This window comes from Bos taurus, chromosome 24 (assembly GCF_002263795.3).
Source record: "Bos taurus isolate L1 Dominette 01449 registration number 42190680 breed Hereford chromosome 24, ARS-UCD2.0, whole genome shotgun sequence".
NCBI classification, from domain to species: domain Eukaryota; kingdom Metazoa; phylum Chordata; class Mammalia; order Artiodactyla; family Bovidae; genus Bos; species Bos taurus.
In genome coordinates, this window is record NC_037351.1 from 21,271,170 (window position 1) to 21,277,169 (window position 6,000).

The 6,000-nt window shown below is 49.2% G+C and overlaps 1 long non-coding RNA gene across 1 annotated transcript in view; it reads left to right on the forward strand.

Annotated features, from left to right (window-relative positions):
- LOC132343760 (uncharacterized) overlaps positions 1–5,357 on the forward strand; it is a 59,872-nt gene extending 54,515 nt beyond the window's left edge. Inside the window, exon 3 of the long non-coding RNA XR_009492700.1 lies at positions 4,791–5,357. This is a non-coding gene — a long non-coding RNA (uncharacterized lncRNA). The remainder of the gene's footprint in view (positions 1–4,790) is intronic.
- The last annotated feature ends 643 nt before the right edge of the window (positions 5,358–6,000 follow it).

Genomic DNA, 6,000 nt, shown 5'->3' on the forward strand with positions numbered 1-6,000 from the left:
CTTGCTGAAGGCAGGTCAGGGTGATCAGATGGCACCTGGGAAATGAGGGGGATGAGGAGCCTGATCAGATATCGAGGTTGGGGGTGTCTCTTGCTAAAGCTGCATTTTAGAAGGAAGTGCAGAAATGGGCTTGGAGAAAGTTCATGGAGCCTGAATAAAGTTTGCTCAAGCAAAGAAGTTTTGTCAGCACTCACTGAATCAGTCTGGCCCATTAGGCCTGTCATAAGGGATTGTTCCCCAGATTCCTGCCTGCCCCCACTCCTGCCGCTGAGCCACCATGCTCCCACCTCACCAAGAACACCCGGGGGTCACCATTTGATTGTTGATTCAGTCAGATGAAGCTCTGATTCTTCCCCCCAAATTCAGCAAAACGAATACTGATAAATCATGAATTAGCTGGTTCACTGACAGAGATACCTCCCAGTGCAGCGCCACAGACACACACACCTAATGTCTCCAGAACACTCTGTGGCCCCACCTCTGCCCATTAGCTGAAGCTCTGGCTCCCCCAGGCCAGAGCTCTGCGGAGTTTCTGGAACCTTCTTTCCTCTGTCCTCTCTTTCTCCTTCCTTCAAGAACTGTAGTTTCTTTTTCTGAGCAGCCATTGTCTTAACAATAGACAGAATCGCAGAGCTACTGTGACTGCCCCTTGACAGCGGGGAGGACCGAAGAGGTGCGGTCCTAAGGAAATAAAAGCCTGTCCTAAAGTTATGCCTGAGAAGTCTACTGGAAGCTGAGTAGTGTTCCTCAAGGAGCCATTCATGTTGAGAGGAGGCTTAGAGGAAATTGTGTATTTTATTGGCTGCCTTGGCTACCCACTTGGGTGAGTTAGGGGCTGACCCATACCTGTTACTTTTATTGTTATTTGTCTGACTCATCCCCTGGCTTTTGCCATGGAGCTCAGGCCTCTCTTGTCCCATTTCTCCTCTGGCCTGTCTCCTCCATCCCCCTGTGCTGGTTCCCCAGGCCTTGTGGGGTGTGTGTGTGAGTGTTAGTCACTCAGTCGTGTCCAACTGTCTCTGACTCCATGGACTGTAGCCTGCCAGGCTCTTCTGTCCATGGAATTCTCCAGGCAAGAATACTGGAGTGGTTTGCCATGCCCTTCTCCAGGGGATCTTCCTGACCCAGGGATGGAACCGGGGTCTCCTGCATTGCTGGCAGATCCTTTACCATCTGAACCCCATGGTAGCCGCTAGTAAACCTGCTCCCTTAGCCAACTCTGCCCTCCCTGTGTTCCAGTCCAGCGAGGCCCTCCCAGCATCTCTGCTGCCCACAGAGGACAGATGGGCACCCATGATGTTTGGAGAGATCCGTCCATTACTACAGGCATGCTGACCGCTCCTTCACCCCACCCAAATCCCAGGGCACCCAACCTAGATTCCTGGACAGTGAGAAGGTACTTCTGGGTCCCCCCTGTCTCTATGAGGGTCTTTCACTTTCTTTTTTTCAACTTAACAGGATTTCCAAGGGCATCTGAAGGCAGTAAATTTTGCCAGAAAACATATATTCTTCTGATCTTATTTGCTTCTGGGACTGTCTTGACAGGCTGTGATTTGTTTTTTTTGTGACTAAGGAGCCACAGGCTGGGAAGGCAATTTGCCGTCTGCACCCAGCTGAAAGGGTAATGCAAGGAGCCTGTTCTTTGCTGTGACCTCATTGACCCCCCAGGGGCCTGTGGGCTGGTCGTCCTGGCAAGGCTGTAAGTGTTCTCCTGCCCACAGACCATTGCCTCCATTGTTGGAGCTCTCTCTAGGAGCCAGGCTCTGTGCTGCGTGTTTCGTTCCCAAGTTTGTCGTCTCACGTAGTCCTTACAACAGCTCTGTGAGGCGAACGTCAGCAGCCCCATCTTCCAGGAGAGACCTGAACGTTTAAATAAGGTCCACAGCCAGGACTGTAGGCTGTGGTGGACTCATATCCAGTAGGTTAGCCCAGCTCACAACAGCACAACCACCACCAGCCTCACAAAGTGGGAAGACAATTTCGTTATAGTGCAAAGGGGGCTCAGATAACAAGTAGATTGTTGAATGCAAGCCCATGATATGGTTAAAAAATCACCTTCACACAGCTAGAGGCCCCCATCTAATTTTCCTCCCTTGGCTGTAACATGGACTGCCTCTAGCCCAGACCCTCTAATGGAATTTGAAAGTTTAAATTTCTGCAGCTGTCTAGGACACCGTCTCATAGGCCCCAGAACCCATCCATCCTTAGGATTCCAGCCTGAGCAAACTCTACTTATGACCCTCTCAGCCTTCAGCCTGCCAGAGTCGTTTTAGTATCTTCTTTCATCCCCACCTTGGAGCGTATTCTTGTTCCTCCTTCTAATCTTGGTGGGGGTGCCACTGGGTAAGGCTGCTTGAAGCAGGATCTTAGTTCCCTGACTGGGTATCAAACCCAGGCTGCCTAGTGAAAACCAGGAATCTTAACTCCTGGACTACAAGGGCCAGTGGTCTTGAAACAGGACCTTGGTCCTTGTCTTCTTTAAAGAAAGAATTCAGCAAAGAGAAGGTAGCAAAACAACTAAAGCATTTATTTGAAAAAAAAAAAAAAAAGTATGTGTGGAAAGAGACAGCAGTCACGAGCTTTGGGGGGTGGCTTAAACTGTTTATATGGGGACCGTTTTCCAGATTCCCTCTAGCCAATCATCTTGCTTCATCTTGCTTTGTGTCCGTATCTGCCTGCAATGCAGGACACCTGGGTTCGATCCCTGGGTTGAGAAGATACCCTGGAGAAGAGAATGGCTGCCCACTCCATCTTCTTGCCTGGAGAATCCCATGGACAGAGGGAAAGCCATGAGGTTGCAGAGAGGCAGACACAGCTGAGCAACTAACACTTGGTCTGACTCAGAGCCCTCCCAGTGTGGGCATACATCTTTTAGCCAAGATGGATTCCAGCACAAGAGTGTCTGGGAGGTTGGCAGGACATATTATGGGCTAATGCCCTCCCCCTTTTTTGACCTTTGAGGAACTTTTTTTTTTTTGGCTCATGTTTAGTTGGGGAGATGTCCTTCAACACAAGAATGAAAAATGTGCTCGTCTTATCTCTTCACTCAAGCAGAGCTCAGCTCCTCTTTGCTCCTGCCTTTATCTTTCCCTTGAGGTGTCTGCAGGAGACAAGCTCCAGCAGCTCAGCCTGGGGCCCACTGTCTCCTGTCTCTCTTCCAAGGGTGTGATGGTGTCAGAAGGGCTACACTGGTGTTTACTATGGGATCACCATCTAACTCTTGGTCTTCATCTTAGTCTTCCAAGTCTGTAACTAAAGACTGTCAACACTGTAACTTCCAAGTCTTTCAGTCTGTGAAAAAGGAAAGACTGGGCGCCAAATATGCCTCAAATCCACGCCAGCTTTTCCTCTGCTCCTATTTTGATCATAGGGAACTGCATTTCATGGGCTTCGTTACCAGTGGCCGCTGGTGGGCTTGCCGAGGGAGGCCTGGCAGCAAACTGAAGGGAGGGGAGGAAATTCCCTACTGCTTTTGTCCTCCTCCCTCTCTCTCTGCTCTCGAATCTCAGCAGTGGCTGTGTTCCCTTCGGGGCTCCAATTTCTGCTAGGCAGCCCCTCCCTTTTGGTCCCAGCTCCCACGAGGCCATCTCACAGTTTCAGCATCTGCAGGAGATCTGGTTTTTAGCCCCTGTTTACACCCTCTGCTCTCAACTGTCTCACGGGCCTTGGCATGTTTGTGGCTTCCTGCTGTGGCTAATCTCTGCTTTTCTCCTGTTTTCTGTTGAATTTCTCTGTACTCCTGTAGCTTCACCAACTGATTCCCTGTATTAAATTCTTCTTTTCAAAGACCTAGAAGGATTTCTGTTTTTGTGAGCAGACCTGACTCTCACCAAGTGCTTGATGAACCACAGTGCCTAGACAAAGGAAGAGGCTCTTGTTCCTCTGTTCCTCTCTGCCCAGCTTGTAAGTGAGGAGGAAGTGAGGCTCATTTCTTTCTTTTGGAAATCTATACATGTTATGATTATAGAAGCTATCTATTAATGAGAAAAGCTCTGAGCATCAGTAATGAGACCCTCTACTCAGACTCGTAGGACTATCTCCCTTCCCCCAGATCCTCAGCTTTTGCACAGGAGGGTCAGGTGAACATCTGCAGCCAACACAGTTCCTATTCCCAGATGACGGCAGCCTGGCTGGGAGACAGGCTGCAAGTCCTTCCTGATGAGGTCACGGCTCAAAGCTTCAGTTCGCTGGGCATGAGCTGCCTGGAAACACATGAATGCATCAAAGCAGGCGCTGGCAGCGAGAGCTGGATGGGGGATGGGGCAGAGGGGAGAGTCCTGGGTGGAAATGTGCAAATGCCATCTGCTAGGATGGAGACTTTGTCTCACAGGGTCTCTGGGAAGCAGGGAGGGGATGGGTGATGGAGGAGAGCAGGAGTGTGATGCAAATCAGCCTTGTAACCCTGGAGACCTGTGCAGTTGGTGCTTTCAGCAAACAGGGAAGCCTTTCCTGTCTGTGTTATTTATTTCTTCTAACGTGTTACTATAGTTGTGATACTTTGTCAAAAAAATGCTACCTTTGAAGGGGAAAGTCAGCCAGTTCTCTAGCAGTAGGAGAGAGGAGAATGATGTTGAAAGAAGAAAATCTCCTCTTAAAATCTGGCAGATACTGTTGAAGGTGGCTCTCCCCATGTTAGCACAAGGCTGCTTTCCTGATGCTCGGATGGAGGGAACTGGGCTGCTCCACTTCTTTGATTCTTTGTGTCAGAGGAGTGGAGCTAATTATAAAATATCCTTCCATATCCTCTCTGTTGAAAGATGACACTCTGTTTTTCTCTTCTCAAAATGCAGACGCGGCTGATCCATTTCATTGCCTGGCCCAGCTGTGAAGTGCACATTCTGGATGCTAAATGTTATGTTTCTGAGATCAACTTCCCTTTGAGACAAACTTTTCCAAATAGTGGTTGATGCATCCTTCACGTTTAAGAAAGCGGCATGCAGCAGGCAAAGATAAACTGGGGCTGAGAGAGTTCTTTTTCTGCCCTGCAACCTTGAGACCAGTACTCTAAGGGTGAGCCTTCTGCTTCTGAGTTCTTGAGGAAGATGGGAGGGGGAGAGGGGTCACCTTCCTAAGAGCTGCACTCTGGCCTAAGGGAAAGAACCTATTTTTCAAGGCCCTGCCCCAGACTTGTAAACTAAATCTCTTAGTTATTTGATAAGGGCTCTTAGCTGTTTGAAAAGGGATGAGAAGGAGCCCCTTTGTGCCCTGGGCATGGTCTGGACAGAGAAGAGTGGGCCAAAGGGCTCAGCTGGTGCTCAGCACAGTGATGAAGAGACCCAGGGGAAACACTATCTCCGCTGTCTGTTGCTATACTGTTTTGCTTCTGGAGATTATTACTCATCACTGGGAAGTGTATGTGTGTGGGGGGGGCAGGGGTGGGGGAGGTGTGGAGTATTACTGCCCAAAGACTGTTGCAGGGAACTGAGTGAAGTGGGGTCGGGGGGCTCCACCCCACCAAAGCCATGTGTGATAGACATAGTGTAGGGGGAGGGCAGCCATCCCAGAATTCCAAGCGGCAGTCCCCGGTGGAGGAGCTGAAGGCCACGGGGGACTTAGAGCCACATAACAAGACACCAGCATGAGGCTGGACCATGGCCTGCGTGAGACCATCTCTTCTTTCAAAATGTGATGTGAGCTCTGCCTGGTGAGGTCAGTGTACAGTTGCCACAAGTTCTTCTAGAATTTAATGAAGGACTATTCTAGAGGGATCCAATGATCATGATAATTAGGAAGCATTTCCCCCCAAAACCTATGCTATTAAGAAAGTGAGTTAATATAATAAGTAACTACTGGAATAGAAATCCTCCAAACCCATGCTATCAAGAAAGTAATTTACATGGGGACAGAGAGTAAAATGGTGGTTGCCAGAGGTGGGGTGGGAGAGAATGGGAGATGGTCAAAAGATATAAGCTTCCAGTTAGAAGATGAGTAAGTCTTGGGGCTCTCATGTACTAGCATGGTAACCATAGTAACAATGCTATGTTACATACTTGAAAGTTG